The following is a 23,421-nucleotide window of genomic DNA, read 5'->3' on the forward strand; positions in this document are numbered from 1 at the left end:
ATTCGTCGCCCATTCGTCATCACAGTGAACAGCTTTCCATGATATGCAACGTTTCATTCGTAATACGGCTACTGCACACAACTGAAACACCATCACAGTCAAGCAACACTTTAGTGTGTTCTTGATCATATTTGCTGTATAATGATGCGCTGGGGGATGTTATAAGAGGAAAGATTCATAAATCGAAGACTATATCGTAATACAAAATATTTATTCAAATTCAAAATAAACGTAGAATATTAATAAGAAACTGGCACGAAATGTGGGACTTCGTCTGATAGCGTTAGGAAGATTGAAAGAAAACGAAATATGGTTTCCTCATTTGAACAACTCGCTTTTATAAGTAAAAAATGGAAATAACTCAGTATGCACTAAGAATCGGTTAAATCTCGAGATGCTCAGAATACGTACTATGAACCTAACACCTAGTGCTGTAGCAAAAAGCAACACTTTCACCTTCAATCAGCAGAGTCAGATTCCAACGAAAACCAGGAAGCCGATCATAGAACGGCACAACTACTACAAAAACGAATGATACAGTCCATAGCTCTATGATGACAGCTGAAATCTCCTTGCAGGGGTAGCGGTAACCTTCTAGTGTATATGACGAACGACAAACTGCCTCGAAGTATGAATACAGAGGGAACATCGCAAACATTTCCGTAACATGCGATACAAATACAGGTAACCAATACTCAGAATTGACTGGACAAAAACATATTCTTGAGAAAGTGCTACATTTCTCACTTTTCATGGGAATGGAAGAGCAGAATTCTTGTTGACAGCCATGGTGAATGGATACTTGCTACCTGTCAAGTGGCCACGTGTGGGCTAAGGTACCAATGCAGTCGTGCGTCAAGCGCTGACTCCTGGAAACATCAACTTCAGAACACGCCGAGCATGCCGTTGGTACCACTCCGGGACACCGTCCAAATCTTAAGCATAGCATTTCTATCGCACACTTTATAATGCAGCAGATTGCTCGTAGTCATCGTTCAGTGCAGTGACGTACGTAGAGCGTGGCCTACCCCTGTAACCGTGATAAAGTCTTCTGATTTTCTTTTTTTCCTCTAATAGACGTGCAGCTGACGCCTTGCTCTAGGGCGCTGAGCCAGTCTGGCATACGATCACAGGGTATATGCGCACTCCATGTGAATCTAATGAAAAATTATTAATACTTCTCCGATTTGTTTCACTTTTCGTATATAATCTTATGGTGTTAATCAAATTGTACCGTTAAAATATCGGACCGTTATGTATTATTTACTTTGGGAAATATCAGATTTTATCTAAAAGCGATAATAGCTCTTATTCTATTATGAAACTGAGTTAGGACTTGTAATATACTCATTTATAATTACATCTAAAATCATAACTATCATATTAGTTCACAGAAATTGCTTTTCTAGAATTTTCAAACAATGGGGAATCAAGGATGGAGTTTCAACAATATTATGAAAAGAATAGAATGCTATTCTCTGTATAGGTCACATCCTCTCCAAGTTCCTTCCCATCTCTCCGCAGCATCAAGTCCATCGTCATGCCACAATTGTCATATCCCTGTAGAAGACAATGGTGCAATACCTGCTCAGTGTACCCACACAGCAGTTCCTATTCCAGTCCTCTAAAGGGCTTATCCTACCCTATCAGAGGCCAGACCACCTGTCATATCAGCCATTATGTACACCAGCTCTTCTGCAATCAATGTTCAACATTTTATACTTTATGACTGCCAAAGTAGTGTCCAAGAGGATGAAGAGCCACTGCCAGATAGTTACCAAGAGCAACCACCATTTGGTACGATATGCAGCTGTACATAAACTACATGATTTCAATGGCTGCTCTGCAAGCCAGGCCATCAGGATCCTCCTCTTCACCTCTAGCATGTCTGAAGTGCGCAAATGGGAGTTACCCTTACAAAACATTCTCCGCTCCTCTAAGCATCTTGGCCTCAACCTACGGTAACCTACAGCCCTACACCCTCCACGTAACTGTTTCTGCCCCCTCGGCTCTGTCACCTCAACCCCTCACCCTCACTGTGTTGCTCTCTGCTCTCTGCCGGCGCATCCGTCGGCCTTGTCCCATTCTCTGCTCCTTTCCTTCCTGCTCCCCATATTGTCCTCCTCCTCTCTCTCTGGCAACTGTGGCCGAGCGGCGCTTCAGTCCGGAATTGCACTGCCGCTACAGTCCCAGATTCGAATCCTGCCTCAATCATGGATGTGTGTGATGTCCTTAGGTTAGTTAGGTTTAAGTAGTTCTAAGTCTAGGAGACTGATGACCTCAGATGTGAAGTCCCATAGTGCTTAGAGCCATTTGAACTTCCTCTCTCACTCCCAGAGCCACCCGACTCAGCACCTGTCAGCCCAGTCTTGCCACGTATAGTCCTGAATGTTCCGTCAGACAGCATCGATTCCTCTTTCCCCACCCATGCCCTGCTATCCCTCAGCCTTCCACGACCTGCCGCAGATTGTGGCTCTTGACCATCGTGTTTCCGTTGTAAACTGAGCAGTTTGGCGGGAGATAGCAGTCATCTATCTGACAGGTGTACCTGCTTTTGTGTGTACGCGTTTCTCGTTTCTGAAGATTTTTTTGGCCGAAATCTTATTTGAAACAGTCTTTTCTCCAGGAGTGTCTGCTACTCAACGTGTCACCTTTATGGAGAGTAGCAATCTATCCTTTTCATCACATTGTTACCTAGAGTTTTCTTAACTTTGTACACAATAGTCTGCTGGCATAAAGGTAATTTTTTTAATTTATCATTTAATTTTGTTTAGTTCTGTAAGTTTTTTGAAAAGGGTGACACTACATGTGGAATATATTACTGATGATTGGTAGGTTTTGATAAGACAGAGCTTTCATATCTTCTTATGATTAATTGATCTGTGTGCAATGGAGGAAAATTGTTTTAAAGTGTGGTTCTAATGAAACTGAGACTTCAGTTGATCATCTAGTAGCAGGTGGTCTAATTACCAAATTAAAAAGGATTCCCAATAAAACTGATTTATTGCAAACTGCAGTTAAATCATTGACACGAATTTCAAATCCCAATTAAAATCATTGACACGAATTTAATCACATAGCCTAAGTGAGGGTCAGAATTAGGAAGTACACAGGCTAAATGATTGTTCAGCATGAATGATACAAAATTCTTGGTAAAAAGTGGTAACGAAGAGGGATGCATGAGCTTATTATCACATACATAGTCTGTAGAAATGTGAATTCGTGGTACTTCGTCAGTGATTGAGTAATTTCCCCGAATATTGGGTTATTAAGGCATGCATAGTACATCGAGAAGTAAAGTGAAATGCAATAGAATAAAAAGTTCCCAAACCATTGCTCAATCCTAATATCGCTCCTGCTAATAACTCCTGAAACTCCCCACTCGTTAGGCTAAGCTCTTGTCCTCTGGCCAAGCCCTGAATGCAGTGGAGCTGAAGCCTTGATCTGCTGCTAAGAGTTGTTGGTGGAGTGGAATCTTCGTCCTCTGTGGAGTACGACCCTCAAGAAGATGTACCCACTAAGCTGCATTAGTAAAAGTATCCTGTTTGTTTTCCAGACTAGCTTCTCTGTCTGTGCGCCTTTTGATGCTTCAGTCAGACGATTTTTCAAAACTCTGCTCAATGGCATGGCCGTAAATAAACAAGCTATTTCCAAGTTTGCAATGATAAACGATGTCTGCTTCCCTCTGCTGTGAGTAAATTATTACTGTCAACAAGTAGGGGGCTCCTATTTCTTAACAAACTGGCTATGCTCTCCTGTATGAAAGCGCGTCCCTCATCGTTACAGTTCTGCAAGGTGTTTTCCACCTCACAACAGTCATTTCTGGGAAGGTCTCTCCAACCAGAAAACAGACTTCTTTAATGAAACATTTGCGCCTCCCTGCGCTGGTCGTTAGGGTCTGCGAGTCGGTGGAACTGAAGTATTCTGCTGCCTGGCCGTATGATTTTCTGGCAAACTATCCTGATTGCATGTAGTGCGATATACGGATACTTTACCACTCTGGGATTCATTTCAGGCGGTGCATAAGATCCTGACAATGCCGTGGCGAACGGTTTATATGTTTGGGCACACTCCTCATCCCAAAACCTGACGCTCAAAGTCACTTGCTTGTGAATCGGCTTCAAAACATCAACTGCTCGTTTTTCATCTTAAATTAACGTTTTGAGTTTCTTTAACAAAACAGTGGTTAAAAGAACTGAACTGGATATAGGGAAGTTGTTTAAAAATCATTTTAAAGATCTCTCGGTATTTGTAAACACCCGTGATTCAACATATAATTTGTTGGAAGTACAGCCTTTTTGTAAATCTAATATCAAGTTCACTAATACTGATCTGAGAACAGGGGAATGGACGCTGTTCCAATTAATAGGCCACATGTGTAAAGAACGCATGTAATAAGAGATAAGGTAGGAAATATATTCTTATAATGTTCTACTTAGATGCTCAGTGTGGCGAGTTTCATGAGTGGCCTTCTCGATAAAGCATGGGATTATTGTAATAAGTACACCCACCAAAATCCTTTTATGTAAAATAGGTGATGTTATTCAGTACATTTAAAAATAATAAAATGCTTGAAATGAAATTATTTGAAGAAAAGGAGTTAAAAAAATTCAAAAGTAATATTTTTGTTCAATTTTCATTGATGTTTCTTGAATTGAAGTTGAAAATGGGAATTTGCAGAAAAATATACTTTTTTAAAGTTTATAAAGTAATTTCAATATATTTCCTGTGGGCTTCAAGGTGTCAGAATTTCGATATAAAGTAGTGAAATATTATGTTAATACTTCATTTATCATTTATTAGTTAAAAATCATTAGTAATTTGCTTTTTATGTTTAATAAATAGATATATTTTGTAATAATTATACTGTTATATGTACTCAAAAGAAATTTTGGATTCATGGGGGGAGGGGGAGGGCGAAGCAGCAGATATTCTGCATCCTCATCCCTCTTAATGAGGTACATGATCTTAGGCTGTCTCTTGTCCTGAAGCAGTGAGAACGATACGTTTCTTGCTGTGTAATATATGCAGCTGACTCTGTGTGCTTGAGCATTGAGCCAGTCTGAACTAAGACCCTTAGTGTATATTGACACTCCCTTCGAATCCAGATGAACACTTTATATACAGTGTTGTTTTATTAACATCGTTAACAAAATTGTACCCTTGTAATCTCATACCATTAATGCAATACGTATGGAGATGTGAAATATTAGCTAAAAGCAATAATAACTATTCTCGTTCTATGAAGCAGAGCTAAGGACTGTAATATATTTACTTAAAACCTCATCTGGGACGATAAATGAAATACCAGTTCTAAACATTCTGCGTGGTGTCTGTTTGTTCTATATCGTGTCTCGCTACCACTTTCGCGCAACGACGCTCTGAGCGTGTTTTTTAGGGAACTGACTACTTTGAACCTGGGACCTGTTGCTCGTAAGGAGACGTCAGACCAAGAATTCAGAAGAGTTCAGTGTGACTAGCGATGATATAACCAAATACTTAATGATTTCAGCGTCAGCTCCACTGCACACCCTGTAAAGGAATCTTAATACTAATTAAATTTAGTGGAAGGGGTTCAAGGCTTTCCTATTTTTAGTTAGCTAGTAAAATAACGTCGAAAAAGCAGTTAAGTTTACCATCGGAAATTTTATTCTACTCACAAAACATCGTTTATAAATTGCACTATTGATAAAAGGAAATGTTTTAATACAGGATGGTAAAAACCAACTGCATTTAACAAAAATGTGAACGAATATTCCCTGAATGGGTTTCCAAGTTCTACAATGGATCGAAGGATGACCTATGCCATATCACATCTATAATCTAGGTTTAAATTCAGTTTCACAAGAGAGAAAACTATCAAAATGGTCTACAGTGACCTCAAATTCTCTTTAATTACTTATCTAACTTGTCGTAAATTGCAGTGGCTGATGTGACTTCTCAATAACTATATAACAGAAAAATCATCGCGTTTCGGATTTTTACTTCAAGTGGCAAATGTGAACACCATGAGCTTTAGTTGACGATCGACACTAGTATTACGCAAAAAGGGGGTGTAACAGATGAGACTTCTGCAGTTCTGAGTGAAGCCTTATGCGCTCAAAAATGCTGCATCGCGTGCGTTCATTACCTCGGCGGTGTTCGTCAGGGGGAGGCCGGCAGCACAGCTCCACTCACCTCGCCGTCTCCGAAGCAACTCTTTTCTAACTTCTCCTTACTAGAATTTACCGAAGTTGGTTTAAAAAAAAACCTATCTGGCTGTGATATCATCTGACCAATCAGGGTCTCAATGTTAACCTTAAGCTCCGCCTACAAAAATTCTGTCTATCCAATGAGAAACGTTATACTTTTCGTGGTGGGGCAATATTTTTAAAGTTTGCAACGTAACAGAGACGTGAAAAAGTCTCACTCTAAAACTTGCAGCTGGTGTGGTCCTTTTAGCGTTATCGTAAGATCTATACTGTTGTTCTGGAGGGCTCTATCTTTTAACATGGGCTGGGGGGTGGTCCTAATGTAACAGAGACGCGAAAAAGTCTCACGCTAAAACTTGCGGGTGGTGTAGCCCTTTTTGTGTTTTCGTAAGATCTATACTGTTCTTCTGCAGGGCTCTATCTTTTAACATGGGCTGGGGGGTGGTCCTAACGTAACAGAGACACGAAAAAGTCTCACGCTAAAAACTTGCGGGTGGTGTGGTCGTAGCGGTTAGCTGGCGACATGGGTGTCCGTTCATTATCGTAGGGCCTTCTCGCTTAACACGGTTGTGCTCTCGGCTTCTGTTCTCGTTTCTCCCCTCGGAACTGCGTCTGTCTCACGGTGGTAAGGTATGACATGCATTTAGGCATTCTTGTGTTAGTCTGTGGTATTCCATTTGCTCACTCGTTACTCGTATTACTTTGGTTAATTTAATGTCACGATTTATTGGGAGCTATGTGACATACTACTGGATTTGCTTATCATGCCAGGGTTTTCATGGAAGGTGTTGGATTTGCCTGACACCTCACATATCACCACCCTTCGAACTTAATTTTTGCACTGAAGTCAGGCAATCATTGAATCGTTGTCTAAGTCAGTCAAAAATTATTGCTTTATCTAAATTTTGTTGCCCACTGTTCAGCCACGTTATTCTGGTTCTACGCTAGTTTTGTATTATTAATTTATATTTTTATATTCTTCCACAGTATTCTTAAAAATGACAAGAGGAGAATTTTTTATGCTAATGTTAATTTTTAATTATTTTATTTCTTTATTTAAGTGTGAATTTTGTTTTTTAAGAAGTTTGTTATCGAAAGTGAGGAGTCTTTCACATCGATTTTCTTAGAAATATATTTTTTTTATAAATGTAGCAATTAAGTAAAATCTATTCCTAACACATTTTCTAAATATCATGTACAAGGAAAATGTTTTTGTTTCTAGACACTCATTTCACAATTGTTACACTAACAAATAAGAATTATTTCCAAGAATTGCTTTGACAAAGAAATATACATACACAAGTATTGAGATATTATCCTAACAAATGGTACAAATGTTAAAAAAAAGGGAAAACATCCAACAATATTATTTTTTATTCTTTGTTTTATAAGGAGAAAATAAGTAAAATATAGTTATTCTTTTATTTTTATGAGGAGAAAATAAATGGCATATAATTTTAGTGTTTATTATGCCTTACTTTTGTTCTTTATATACTGTCCATTTTAGAACTAATGACTTAGTTTTACCGATAGTCTATTTTTTGTTTAAGTCCATAGTCAATGACTGTTATTTTGTAGTTTATTAGCTGACTGGTGTGCTTAACTTATTTAGTTTTTCACACGTTTCTTTTGCACAATTCCTACATCACATAATTTGATTTCACACATTCACACAATCCTATGAATGTTTAAGCATGAGGTTGGCGAATGTTTTTGCATGAAGGTCATGGACTTAAGCGAGATGGATGTGGGCTAGTATTAGATGTACAGCTTCATTCGTCGTTCCTTGTTGGCTTTGCAAGTGTGTGTTGCTGTTGTGGAGGTCCGATAATGGAATGGAGCTGTGAGTGCAGAATCTCATGGTTTACAGGCTTTGTATGCGTGAAAGTCATCGTTATGTGTCGCTGAAAGCGGTCGTTTTTCGTTGAAATACTTCGCAGACGACTAGTTTACAATAGGATAGGGATTTGGGAAGGTATGTCGTCCATTCTTCACCCATCTTCTTTCTTGGTCTCAATCTTGCGAATCTTCAACTTCTGTTCTTCCTGCTTTTTCTCTGCTTCTTACTTGCTTCTTGGTTCTTCTCTGGGCAGGATATGGAAAAATTTATTGATAACTAGTCGCTTTGAAGTTTTCCTCTTACAAGGGAACCTCCCCATCGCACCCCCCTCAGATTTAGTTATAAGTTGGCACAGTGGATAGGCCTTGAAAAACTGAACACAGATCAATTGAGAAAACAGGAAGAAGTTGTGTGGAACTGTGAAAAAATAAGCAAAATATACAAACTGAGTAGTTCATGGCAACATATGCAACATCAAGGACTATAGGATCGCAGGAGCGCCATGGTCTCATGGTAACATGAGCCGCTGCGGAACGAAAGGTCCTTGGTTCAAATCTTCCATTGAGTGAAAATTTTATATTTTCAGTTTATGTGACAAACTCTTATGTTTTCATCACTTTTTTGGGAGTGATTATCACATCCACAGGAAAACCTAAATCGGGAAAGGTAGAAGAATCGCCAAGTGTACAAGTTAGGTGGGTCAACAACATTTTCCTGTCATGTGGTGCACATGCCATCACCAGTGTCATATAGAATATATCAGATGTGTTTTCCTGTGGAGAAATCGGTTGACCTATGACCTTGCGATCAAATGTTTTCGGTTCCCATTTGAGAGGCACGTCCTTTCGTCTACTAATCGCACGGTTTTGCGATGCGGTCGCAAAACACAGACACTAAACTTATTACAGTGAACAGAGACGTCAATGAACGAACGGACAGATAATAACTATGCAAAAATAAATAAAGTAAAATTTTAACTCCAGGGAAGACTTGAACCAAGGACCTCTCGTTCTGCAGCTGCTCACGCTACCACGGGACCACGGCGCTCCTGAGCTCACATTGTGCATGATGTTGCCTATGTGCTCCATGGACTACTCAGTTTGTATATTTTGCTTATTTTTTCACAGTTCCACACAACTTCTTCCTGTTTTCTCAATTGATCTGTGTTCAGTTTATCAAGGTCTATCCACTGTGCCAACTTATAACTAAATCTGAGGGGGGTGCAATGGGGAGGTTCCCTTGTTAGTAACAGTTTGATAAATTGTTTGGGCGTGTCATATTTAATTTGTGGACGTTTTCTTCGGTTTCGTGCATCAGCGTGTTGTTTAATAGTGGTAGTGTGACTTTTACACATAATTTTTGCCAGTAGTGGCTTGCCCAAGCAGTCTTCTTGTCAGGCCGTTGTTTGCTCACTCCGCTCATTCGGGGCGCTCGGAGACCTTTCCGGCGTTCAGCGTCCCGTCGCGTCACTGCAGGGTGTTCTGTTCCAGCAGGGTTCCACCTAGTGGGCAAATTTATTGCCCACTCCAGTTACAAGGGCCTTCTGTTGGTCTCACTGTCCTTTCCCTTCTCTCGACGCTTCTGCCTTGTAGGAATTGTGTCTTGCTAATTACGTCCTTTTCTTTCTTGATGCTTCTCTTGTTGCAACTTGTGGGTCGTTGCATCTTGTCCTTGCTGGAGTTTTTACAATGGTTCTTACAAAAAGTTTTACATATATTCATCTAACATATGTCTAGTACCTACATTGTTTTACGCCTTTTGTAAAAAGCTTTACAAATTTTGGCGCCCTTTCCATGTTACAATTCTAAGATATTTTGAGTCTTAACTTATACAAGAAACCTCAAATTCGTTTTTTATTTTTGTGTAGTGTCGTGGTGTATAGCATTTTAGTATTTCATGCTGTTAGACTATCTACGCTTTATCCCTTCACTTTAATCTATGGTACTATTGGTGTTGTTATTGAAACTACTTTCTTTTTCCCACCTTCCTCTCTCTTAATTGTTCTTTCTCCTGACGATCTTTTCTGCAACATAATCTTGAAATATTGCGCTGGTTATTTACCAGTAATAAAATTAATCTTCAAATTTGTACTGAAAGCGTTTAATACCGCCAGTCTTAGGTAAAAGTACCTCTGCTTTATCTCGTATAATACCCTCTAATTCTCTTTTGCTGTGTTCCGAAATACCTTGAACTTCTTGCAATTTTTCGTCGATATCTTTATGGACTTCTAACATGAGTTGAGGCGATTCCCCCTTCTGTGCATACCATTCATATTCTTCATCCTCTTTATCTCGCATCATTCTTAATTGTTTGTTTATAACTGGTATTTCTTCTAATTTTAGCTTTTGCTCAAAGAGAAGTGTGACATTCCCGAATGTTACGCTACCTTTCACCATATCTATTATCGCTCGTCTCTCATTTAAAAAATCTGCACCTATAATCAAATCTACAGTTAGTTTAGGTATAATCACGAAGTTGGCTTCGATCTTTTGACCTTGGCACGAAAGAGTTAACCTTGTTTGTCTCGTAACTTCCGCAGCATTGTTTCTAATAGGACCTCTTACTTACGTGTTTTCAGAACTGGCAATTCCTCATTGGCATTACACTGCATGAATAAATTTTCTGAGATCACAGTCAGTTCACTTCCGCTATCAATTACAATATTGACTGGGATATGCTTTACCATGGCCTTCACAATTGGTTGAATTTGAAAGGGTTGGTTCTGTTCTTCTTCTTCTTGCATCAACAAATCCTCCACTGAATCATACATGAGTCTTTTCAGGAATTTCCCTTGTGAATTCGAACTTTCTTTAGGATAAGCTTCGACTGCTACTTCTCTCTCTTTTATTTCCTCTTCTCTATTTCTTCCTTCATTTACGCTTTCTTCAACATCCTCTACTTTTTCCTCATCCTCGGCTATCTTCTCCTTCTTCGTCGCTAGTTCCACATAGTCGCATCTAAATGCTCTAATTATCGCTTCATAACTTCCTTCATTATTTACGTTGGGTTGTGTGCCCACTCGTAACTTATTTTCAACTTCTGTCGACTGCACATTATCCTCATTGAATTCGCTTTCCCTGGTTTCCATCTCAAATAACTCTGCAATACTCATTACTTCGTCCTATCCTCCTACATTCGTTGTGCATGCCTCTGGTAATTCATCTTCCTCGTCAGTATTTTCCCAATTAATTTCGTCCCTACAAGATATTGTTATTTTCTTGTCTTCGTTTTCATCTGGTCAATGCGGGTTTGTCTCTTCCTTCTTCTCTTCTCGTGATAAGATTTTTACTTCTCTGTTCAAGGTGCTGCAACTGTCCTGGGTCGGTGCGCCATTCTCTTTGGCATGGGCGCTTAACTGTCAATTTGAACGTTTATTGGGGTTTGGTGGTCTTACCTCCACCTCTTCTATGTGTATTCTCTTTTCTTGTTCAGGTTGTTGATAGTGGTTTCTTTGTTGATAATTTGTCGGTCTATTGGTTCTCCAGTACCCGTTCCGGTTGCCGTTATTCCCTCTGTAATAGTTGTTGCCGTTCCTGGGTGAATTATAGTTATTGCCATATTCTCTTCTAAATCCATAACCGGTTCTTTGTTGAAATCTATTGTCGTTCCTTGGTGGGAAGTTATCACATGGTTCGTAATTATTGTTTCTTCGTACTGTGTCCTGTGGATTCCACTGCTTTTTGCTTTCGTTTTCACGTGCTCTTCGTCTTTTTCTTGCGTCATCTTCCGAAAATATGAACTCTAGTTCCCTTAGAATACCTTTAAATGCTTCGACGTCATTGCCTCCGCGACCTACTAATGATTGCTGGTATTTCAATGGTAGCTTCATCGTGCATAATTTAATCAAATCTCCGTCACTGTATGGTACATCTAAGCATTGATTTTTCTTTGCCATTAATTCGAAAAATTTTACGGGACTCTTCTCTCATGAATTTTCAAAATATGGGTTCTGTAATAATTCGTACTTCACTCTGTTCTGTGCATCGCTGAACCAATATCGTGAGAGAAAATTCTCTCTGAAATCTTCGTACGATCGGCATGTCGCTGCAACATTCTGCATGGTTTCTGCGACTGTTCCTGACATGTGTGCGCATATAAAGTCGAATTTGTGTGCTAGCGTCCAGTGTTCTGGTAATTCTACTCGGAATTGATCGATAAAAGTTCGTGAATGTAATGAGTTTCCTTCTCGAAAGTGTTGAAATTTTCTGACTGTGAGGAAATGATCGTTGTCGCACTTCGTCATAGTTCCATATGAAATTCGCGATTCTTCGCCACTTTTGTTTCTGATCATTTCTCCCGTCGTTCTTTCCGGTTGCGGTGGATCCATTGGATATTGTCCACTGCAACTTTCGCGTACCCTTGCGTAGTATCGTTGGAGTGGTACGCAATAATTTTATTCCATCGGTTGTGAACGTGTAGCTGAATGCATTGCACTGTACTCTTCGCGACCTGGCTTTCCATTGTCAGGTATTGGTTCGGTATATTGTCTGGCTAACCTTGCTGCTTCATTGCACGATCCAAACTGTCTTGAAACATACATTTGTGGTTCCGCATGTGTTTGTGATGACGTTTCTTCATCAAGAATTTCGAAACGTGTTTGTTGTTGTGCAGGCTGTCTGATTCCACGTATGTTACTTTCCGCCTGTGATTGGAATCGAAAATGTGTAACATCTTCGTTAATTGCTTGTTTTTCCGGTGCTGTTACAGATACGGATGTGGTTGCAGACTCTGTGCTTGTTCGATCCTGTTTACTACGCTCATCAATGGTTTGCAACAACTCTGTTCGCAATTTCTGAAATTGTCGCTTCGTTTGCGCTTCTATTTTGACTATGCGGTTATCATATCTGTTCAGCGCTGCTTTTGTGATACGTTTGTGTAACACACTGTTTTCAACAATTTAACGCGCTGTACCCGCTGCTTGTCTAGTAATTTCGTTTGTCTGTTTCTCTAGTTTCTTGACTTCTCCCTGGGTGTTGATCTGTAATGTTTTGATCTCGTCCTGAGTGTCATTACGCAATGTTTGTACGTCCACTTCTACCTTCTCAGTGTCAGTTCTCAATTGATTGTAACCTGTTATTAAGTTTCCTGTCACTTCTCGAGATTCTTTTGCCTCGTCTTCAATATTACTTAGGCGTAACTAAAGTTTTTTGTTTTGTTCTTTAATCGCACGCATTTGTCTCGTGGTTTCTGCGTTTTGTTTCGTAATTTATGCATTCTGAATTTTAATTTGGTTCGTAATTTCTTTATTTTGGCTCGTCATGGTTTCCATAATTTGTTGTAATAGTTCTGCCAGACTGGTGGGTCGTATTGCGTTTTCTTCCGACGTCCTACGCTCTGTGCTTTCGCCCAAGTGTTGATTCGCAACCAATTGCATTGAACTGTGCTGTGACATGTTTCTGCTCGCATTCCTTGTACTCTGTGGTGAGGGAGCTCTGATTACTTGTACTATGGGTTCTACGTATTCAGCACGCAAGTTAGAATCCTCATCGACTGTCTCTCTACGTTCCTGCTCCTCTGTCGTGTGCTGACCTAGGTTTTCTGTGCCTTGGCGGGTCTCGCGGTTAAGGTGCTCAGTCCGGAACCGCGCGACTGCTACGGTCGCAGGTTCGAATCCTGCCTCGGGCATGGATGTGTGTGATGTACTTAGGTTAGTTAGGTTTAAGTAGTTTTAAGTTCTAGGGGACTGATGACCACAGACCTGCATCCATTCCTGTGCATTGTGCATTGCTAATCTTTCCGAATCCCTTATTTTCTGTTTTAAAAGGAATTCACGCGCCCTGCTTCGAGTCAACATGCGCTCACACGATCTCACGCATTTCATACACTTTTTGTTTACACGACTTGACACTACCAAGACTGACAATCCATTCACTTACTTGTTGGGTCAGACCCAACTTGTCAACGATGTATCCGCCACCTGTGCGCTTGCATTGAGGAGAAAACTTAATTCTAACAATTTTTAAAATTCATAACATAATTATGTTATTTTCTCTGCTAGAATCTCTATCTATTCAGTACTTTATTACCATCTATCGCTGCAACTACTGTTTTCGAGTATGTATAACTTTAGGAAAAAAATTTTTACAAAAATTTTTCAACAAGATAATTTTCTGACCTAGTTAGGCATGTGGTCGAACTTCAATCATGGTATTTTACCATCCTCGCAGGGTCCACGTGGTGTCTGTTTGTTCTATATCGTCTCTCCCTACCACTTTCGCGCAACGACGCTCTGAGTGTGTTTTTTAGGGAATTGACTAGTTTGAACCTGGAACCTGTTGCTGGTAAGGAGACGTCAGACCACACATGACATGTAGAATTCAGAAGAGTTTAGTGCGACTAGCGATGAAATAACCAAATACTTAATGATTTCAGCATCAGCCCCACTGCACTCCCTGTAAAGGAATCTTAATACTAACTAATTTTAGTGGAAGGGGTTCAAGGCTTTCCTATTTTTAGTTAGCTGGTAAAATAACGTCGAAAAAGCAGTTAAGTTTACCATCGGAAATTTTATTCTACTCACAAAACATCGTTTATAAATTGCACTATTGATAAAAGGAAATGTTTTAATACAGGATGGTAAAAACCAACTGCGTTTAACAAAAATGTGAACGAATATTCCCTGAATGGGTTTCCAAGTTCTACAATGGATCGAAGGATGACCTATGCCATATCACATCTATAATCTAGGTTTAAATTCAGTTTCACAAGAGAGAAAACTATCAAAATGGTCTACAGTGACCTCAAATTCTCTTTAATTACTTATCTAACTTGTCGTAAATTGCAGTGGCTGATGTGACTTCTCAATAACTATATAACAGAAAAATCATCGCGTTTCGGATTTTTACTTCAAGTGGCAAATGTGAACACCATGAGCTTTAGTTGACGATCGACACTAGTATTACGCAAAAAGGGGGTGTAACAGATGAGACTTCTGCAGTTCTGAGTGAAGCCTTACGCGCTCAAAAATGCTGCATCGCGTGCGTTCATTACCTCGGCGGTGTTCGTCAGGGGGAGGCCGGCAGCACAGCTCCACTCACCTCGCCGTCTCCGAAGCAACTCTTTTCTAACTTCTCCTTACTAGAATTTACCGAAGTTGGTTTAAAAAAAAACCTATCTGGCTGTGATATCATCTGACCAATCAGGGTCTCAATGTTAACCTTAAGCTCCGCCTACAAAAATTCTGTCTATCCAATGAGAAACGTTATACTTTTCGTGGTGGGGCAATGTTTTTAAAGTTTGCAACGTAACAGAGACGTGAAAAAGTCTCACTCTAAAACTTGCAGCTGGTGTGGTCCTTTTAGCGTTATCGTAAGATCTATACTGTTGTTCTGGAGGGCTCTATCTTTTAACATGGGCTGGGGGGTGGTCCTAATGTAACAGAGACGCGAAAAAGTCTCACGCTAAAACTTGCGGGTGGTGTAGCCCTTTTTGTGTTTTCGTAAGATCTATACTGTTCTTCTGCAGGGCTCTATCTTCTAACATGGGCTGGGGGGTGGTCCTAACGTAACAGAGACACGAAAAAGTCTCACGCTAAAAACTTGCGGGTGGTGTGGTCGTAGCGGTTAGCTGGCGACATGGGTGTCCGTTCCTTATCATAGGGCCTTCTCGCTTAACACGGTTGTGCTCTCGGCTTCTGTTCTCGTTTCTCCCCTCGGAACTGCGTCTGTCTCACGGTGGTAAGGTATGACATGCATTTAGGCATTCTTGTGTTAGTCTGTGGTATTCCATTTGCTCACTCGTTACTCGTATTACTTTGGTTAATTTAATGTCACGATTTATTGGGAGCTATGTGACATACTACTGGATTTGCTTATCATGCCAGGGTTTTCATGGAAGGTGTTGGATTTGCCTGACACCTCACATATCACCACCCTTCGAACTTAATTTTTGCACTGAAGTTAGGCAATCATTGAATCGTTGTCTAAGTCAGTCAAAAATTATTGCTTTATCTAAATTTTGTTGCCCACTGTTCAGCCACGTTATTCTGGTTCTACGCTAGTTTGTATTATTAATTTATATTTTTATATTCTTCCACAGTATTCTTAAAAATGACAAGAGGAGAATTTTTTATGCTAATGTTAATTTTTAATTATTTTATTTCTTTATTTAAGTGTGAATTTTGTTTTTTAAGAAGTTTGTTATCGAAAGTGAGGAGTCTTTCACATCGATTTTCTTAGAAATATATTTTTTTTATAAATGTAGCAATTAAGTAAAATCTATTCCTAACACATTTTCTAAATATCATGTACAAGGAAAATGTTTTTGTTTCTAGACACTCATTTCACAATTGTTACACTAACAAATAAGAATTATTTCCAAGAATTGCTTTGACAAAGAAATATACATACACAAGTATTGAGATATTATCCTAACAAATGGTACAAATGTTAAAAAAAAGGGAAAACATCCAACAAGATAATTTTTTATTCTTTGTTTTATAAGGAGAAAATAAGTAAAATATAGTTATTCTTTTATTTTTATGAGGAGAAAATAAATGGCATATAATTTTAGTGTTTATTATGCCTTACTTTTGTTCTTTATATACTGTCCATTTTAGAACTAATGACTTAGTTTTACCGATAGTCTATTTTTTGTTTAAGTCCATAGTCAATGACTGTTATTTTGTAGTTTATTAGCTGACTGGTGTGCTTAACTTATTTAGTTTTTCACACGTTTCTTTTGCACAATTCCTACATCACATAATTTGATTTCACACATTCACACAATCCTATGAATGTTTAAGCATGAGGTTGGCGAATGTTTTTGCATGAAGGTCATGGACTTAAGCGAGATGGATGTGGGCTAGTATTAGATGTACAGCTTCATTCGTCGTTCCTTGTTGGCTTTGCAAGTGTGTGTTGCTGTTGTGGAGGTCCGATAATGGAATGGAGCTGTGAGTGCAGAATCTCATGGTTTACAGGCTTTGTATGCGTGAAAGTCATCGTTATGTGTCGCTGAAAGCGGTCGTTTTTCGTTGAAATACTTCGCAGACGACTAGTTTACAATAGGATAGGGATTTGGGAAGGTATGTCGTCCATTCTTCACCCATCTTCTTTCTTGGTCTCAATCTTGCGAATCTTCAACTTCTGTTCTTTCTGCATTTTCTCTGCTTCTTACTTGCTTCTTGGTTCTTCTCTGGGCAGGATATGGAAAAATTTATTGATAACTAGTCGCTTTGAAGTTTTCCTCTTACAAGGGAACCTCCCCATCGCACCCCCCTCAGATTTAGTTATAAGTTGGCACAGTGGATAGGCCTTGAAAAACTGAACACAGATCAATTGAGAAAACAGGAAGAAGTTGTGTGGAACTGTGAAAAAATAAGCAAAATATACAAACTGAGTAGTTCATGGCAACATATGCAACATCAAGGACTATAGGATCGCAGGAGCGCCATGGTCTCATGGTAACATGAGCCGCTGCGGAACGAAAGGTCCTTGGTTCAAATCTTCCATTGAGTGAAAATTTTATATTTTCAGTTTATGTGACAAACTCTTATGTTTTCATCACTTTTTTGGGAGTGATTATCACATCCACAAGAAAACCTAAATCGGGAAAGGTAGAAGAATCGCCAAGTGTACAAGTTAGGTGGGTCAACAACATTTTCCTGTCATGTGGTGCACATGCCATCACCAGTGTCATATAGAATATATCAGATGTGTTTTCCTGTGGAGAAATCGGTTGACCTATGACCTTGCGATCAAATGTTTTTGGTTCCCATTTGAGAGGCACGTCCTTTCGTCTACTAATCGCACGGTTTTGCGATGCGGTCGCAAAACACAGACACTAAACTTATTACAGTGAACAGAGACGTCAATGAACGAACGGACAGATAATAACTATGCAAAAATAAATAAAGTAAAATTTTCACTCCAGGGAAGACTTGAACCAAGGACCTCTCGTTCTGCAGCTGCTCACGCTACCACGGGACCATGGCACTCCTGAGCTCACATTGTGCATGATGTTGCCTATGTGCTCCATGGACTACTCAGTTTGTATATTTTGCTTATTTTTTCACAGTTCCACACAACTTCTTCCTGTTTTCTCAATTGATCTGTGTTCAGTTTATCAAGGCCTATCCACTGTGCCAACTTATAACTAAATCTGAGGGGGGTGCAATGGGGAGGTTCCCTTGTTAGTAACAGTTTGATAAATTGTTTGGGCGTGTCATATTTAATTTGTGGACGTTTTCTTCGGTTTCGTGCATCAGCGTGTTGTTTAATAGTGGTAGTGTGACTTTTACACATAATTTTTGCCAGTAGTGGCTTGCCCAAGCAGTCTTCTTGTCGGGCCGTTGTTTGCTCACTCCGCTCATTCGGGGCGCTCGGAGACCTTTCCGGCGTTCAGCGTCCCGTCACGTCACTGCAGGGTGTTCTGTTCCAGCAGGGTTCCACCTAGTGGGCAAATTTATTGCCCACTCCAGTTACAAGGGCCTTCTGTTGGTCTCACTGTCCTTTCCCTTCTCTCGACGCTTCTGCCTTGTAGGAATTGTGTCTTGCTAATTACGTCCTTTTCTTTCTTGATGCTTCTCTTGTTGCAACTTGTGGGTCGTTGCATCTTGTCCTTGCTGGAGTTTTTACAATGGTTCTTACAAAAAGTTTTACATATATTCATCTAACATATGTCTAGTACCTACATTGTTTTACGCCTTTTGTAAAAAGCTTTACAAATTTTGGCGCCCTTTCCATGTTACAATTCTAAGATATTTTGAGTCTTAACTTATACAAGAAACCTCAAATTCGTTTTTTATTTTTGTGTAGTGTCGTGGTGTATAGCATTTTAGTATTTCATGCTGTTAGACTATCTACGCTTTATCCCTTCACTTTAATCTATGGTACTATTGGTGTTGTTATTGAAACTACTTTCTTTTTCCCACCTTCCTCTCTCTTAATTGTTCTTTCTCCTGACGATCTTTTCTGCAACATAATCTTGAAATATTGCGCTGGTTATTTAGCAGTAATAAAATTAATCTTCAAATTTGTACTGAAAGCGTTTAATACCGCCAGTCTTAGGTAAAAGTACCTCTGCTTTATCTCGTATAATACCCTCTAATTCTCTTTTGCTGTGTTCCGAAATACCTTGAACTTCTTGCAATTTTTCGTCGATATCTTTATGGACTTCTAACATGAGTTGAGGCGATTCCCCCTTCTGTGCATACCATTCATATTCTTCATCCTCTTTATCTCGCATCATTCTTAATTGTTTGTTTATAACTGGTATTTCTTCTAATTTTAGCTTTTGCTCAAAGAGAAGTGTGACATTCCCGAATGTTACGCTACCTTTCACCATATCTATTATCGCTCGTGTCTCATTTAAAAAATCTGCACCTATAATCAAATCTACAGTTAGTTTAGGTATAATCACGAAGTTGGCTTCGATCTTTTGACCTTGGCACGAAAGAGTTAACCTTGTTTGTCTCGTAACTTCCGCAGCATTGTTTCTAATAGGACCTCTTACTTACGTGTTTTCAGAACTGGCAATTCCTCATTGGCATTACACTGCATGAATAAATTTTCTGAGATCACAGTCAGTTCACTTCCGCTATCAATTACAATATTGACTGGGATATGCTTTACCATGGCCTTCACAATTGGTTGAATTTGAAAGGGTTGGTTCTGTTCTTCTTCTTCTTGCATCAACAAATCCTCCACTGAATCATACATGAGTCTTTTCAGGAATTTCCCTTGTGAATTCGAATTTTCTTTAGGATAAGCTTCGACTGCTACTTCTCTCTCTTTTATTTCCTCTTCTCTATTTCTTCCTTCATTTACGCTTTCTTCAACATCCTCTACTTTTTCCTCATCCTCGGCTATCTTCTCCTTCTTCGTCGCTAGTTCCACATAGTCGCATCTAAATGCTCTAATTATCGCTTCATAACTTCCTTCATTATATACGTTGGGTTGTGTGCCCACTCGTAACTTATTTTCAACTTCTGTCGACTGCACATTATCTTCATTGAATTCGCTTTCCCTGGTTTCCATCTCAAATAACTCTGCAATACTCATTACTTCGTCCTATCCTCCTACATTCGTTGTGCATGCCTCTGGTAATTCATCTTCCTCGTCAGTATTTTCCCAGTTAATTTCGTCCCTACAAGATATTGTTATTTTCTTGTCTTCGTTTTCATCTGGTCAATGCGGGTTTGTCTCTTCCTTCTTCTCTTCTCGTGATAAGATTTTTACTTCTCTGTTCAAGGTGCTGCAACTGTCCTGGGTCGGTGCGCCATTCTCTTTGGCATGGGCGCTTAACTGTCAATTTGAACGTTTATTGGGGTTTGGTGGTCTTACCTCCACCTCTTCTATGTGTATTCTCTTTTCTTGTTCAGGTTGTTGATAGTGGTTTCTTTGTTGATAATTTGTCGGTCTATTGGTTCTCCAGTACCCGTTCCAGTTGCCGTTATTCCCTCTGTAATAGTTGTTGCCGTTCCTGGGTGAATTATAGTTATTGCCATATTCTCTTCTAAATCCATAACCGGTTCTTTGTTGAAATCTATTGTCGTTCCTTGGTGGGAAGTTATCACATGGTTCGTAATTATTGTTTCTTCGTACTGTGTCCTGTGGATTCCACTGCTTTTTGCTTTCGTTTTCACGTGCTCTTCGTCTTTTTCTTGCGTCATCTTCCGAAAATATGAACTCTAGTTCCCTTAGAATACCTTTAAATGCTTCGACGTCATTGCCTCCGCGACCTACTAATGATTGCTGGTATTTCAATGGTAGCTTCATCGTGCATAATTTAATCAAATCTCCGTCACTGTATGGTACATCTAAGCATTGATTTTTCTTTGCCATTAATTCGAAAAATTTTACGGGACTCTTCTCTCATGAATTTTCAAAATATGGGTTCTGTAATAATTCGTACTTCACTCTGTTCTGTGCATCGCTGGACCAATATCGTGAGAGAAAATTCTCTCTGAAATCTTCGTACGATCGGCATGTCGCTGCAACATTCTGCATGGTTTCTGCGACTGTTCCTGACATGTGTGCGCATATAAAGTCGAATTTGTGTGCTAGCGTCCAGTGTTCTGGTAATTCTACTCGGAATTGATCGATAAAAGTTCGTGAATGTAATGAGTTTCCTTCTCGAAAGTGTTGAAATTTTCTGACTGTGAGGAAATGATCGTTGTCGCACTTCGTCATAGTTCCATATGAAATTCGCGATTCTTCGCCACTTTTGTTTCTGATCATTTCTCCCGTCGTTCTTTCCGGTTGCGGTGGATCCATTGGATATTGTCCACTGCAACTTTCGCGTACCCTTGCGTAGTATCGTTGGAGTGGTACGCAATAATTTTATTCCATCGGTTGTGAACGTGTAGCTGAATGCATTGCACTGTACTCTTCGCGACCTGGCTTTCCATTGTCAGGTATTGGTTCGGTATATTGTCTGGCTAACCTTGCTGCTTCATTGCACGATCCAAACTGTCTTGAAACATACATTTGTGGTTCCGCATGTGTTTGTGATGACGTTTCTTCATCAAGAATTTCGAAACGTGTTTGTTGTTGTGCAGGCTGTCTGATTCCACGTATGTTACTTTCCGCCTGTGATTGGAATCGAAAATGTGTAACATCTTCGTTAATTGCTTGTTTTTCCGGTGCTGTTACAGATACGGATGTGGTTGCAGACTCTGTGCTTGTTCGATCCTGTTCACTACGCTCATCAATGGTTTGCAACAACTCTGTTCGCAATTTCTGAAATTGTCGCTTCGTTTGCGCTTCTATTTTGACTATGCGGTTATCATATCTTTTCAGCGCTGCTTTTGTGATACGTTTGTGTAACACACTGTTTTCAACAATTTAACGCGCTGTACCCGCTGCTTGTCTAGTAATTTCGTTTATCTGTTTCTCTAGTTTCTTGACTTCTCCCTGGGTGTTGTTCTGTAATGTTTTGATCTCGTCCTGAGTGTCATTACGCAATGTTTGTACGTCCACTTCTACCTTCTCAGTGTCTGTTCTCAATTGATTGTAACCTGTTATTAAGTTTCCTGTCACTTCTCGAGATTCTTTTGCCTCGTCTTCAATATTACTTAGGCGTAACTAAAGTTTTTTGTTTTGTTCTTTAATCGCACGCATTTGTCTCGTGGTTTCTGCGTTTTGTTTCGTAATTTATGCATTCTGAATTTTAATTTGGTTCGTAATTTCTTTATTTTGGCTCGTCATGGTTTCCATAATTTGTTGTAATAGTTCTGCCAGATTGGTGGGTCGTATTGTGTTTTCTTCCGACGTCCTACGCTCTGTGCTTTCGCCCAAGTGTTGATTCGCAACCAATTGCATTTAACTGTGCTGTGACATGTTTCTGCTCGCATTCCTTGTACTCTGTGGTGAGGGAGCTCTGATTACTTGTACTATGGGTTCTACGTATTCAGCACGCAAGTTAGAATCCTCATCGACTGTCTCTCTACGTTCCTGCTCCTCTGTCGTGTGCTGACCTAGGTTTTCTGTGCCTTGGCGGGTCTCGCGGTTAAGGTGCTCAGCCCGGAACCGCGCGACTGCTACGGTCGCAGGTTCGAATCCTGCCTCGGGCATGGATGTGTGTGATGTACTTAGGTTAGTTAGGTTTAAGTAGTTTTAAGTTCTAGGGGACTGATGACCACAGACCTGCATCCATTCCTGTGCATTGTGCATTGCTAATCTTTCCGAATCCCTTATTTTCTGTTTTAAAAGGAATTCACGCGCCCTGCTTCGAGTCAACATGCGCTCACACGATCTCACGCATTTCATACACTTTTTGTTTACACGACTTGACACTACCAAGACTGACAATCCATTCACTTACTTGTTGGGTCAGACCCAACTTGTCAACGATGTATCCGCCACCTGTGCGCTTGCATTGAGGAGAAAACTTAATTCTAACAATTTTTAAAATTCATAACATAATTATGCTATTTTCTCTGCTAGAATCTCTATCTATTCAGTACTTTATTACCATCTATCGCTGCAGCTACTGTTTTCGAGTATGTATAACTTTAGGAAAAAAAATTTTTACAAAAATTTTTCAACAAGATAATTTTCTGACCTAGTTAGGCATGTGGTCGAACTTCAGTCATGGTATTTTACCATCCTCGCAGGGTCCACGTGGTGTCTTTTTGTTCTATATCGTCTCTCCCTACCACTTTCGCGCAACGACGCTCTGAGTGTGTTTTTTAGGGAATTGACTAGTTTGAACCTGGGACCTGTTGCTGGTAAGGAGACGTCAGACCACACATGACATGTAGAATTCAGAAGAGTTTAGTGCGACTAGCGATGAAATAACCAAATACTTAATGATTTCAGCATCAGCCCCACTGCACTCCCTGTAAAGGAATCTTAATACTAACTAAATTTAGTGGAAGGGGTTCAAGGCTTTCCTATTTTTAGTTAGCTGGTAAAATAACATCGAAAAAGCAGTTAAGTTTACCAT

Source organism: Schistocerca piceifrons, chromosome 5, assembly GCF_021461385.2.
Source record: "Schistocerca piceifrons isolate TAMUIC-IGC-003096 chromosome 5, iqSchPice1.1, whole genome shotgun sequence".
NCBI lineage: Eukaryota > Metazoa > Arthropoda > Insecta > Orthoptera > Acrididae > Schistocerca > Schistocerca piceifrons.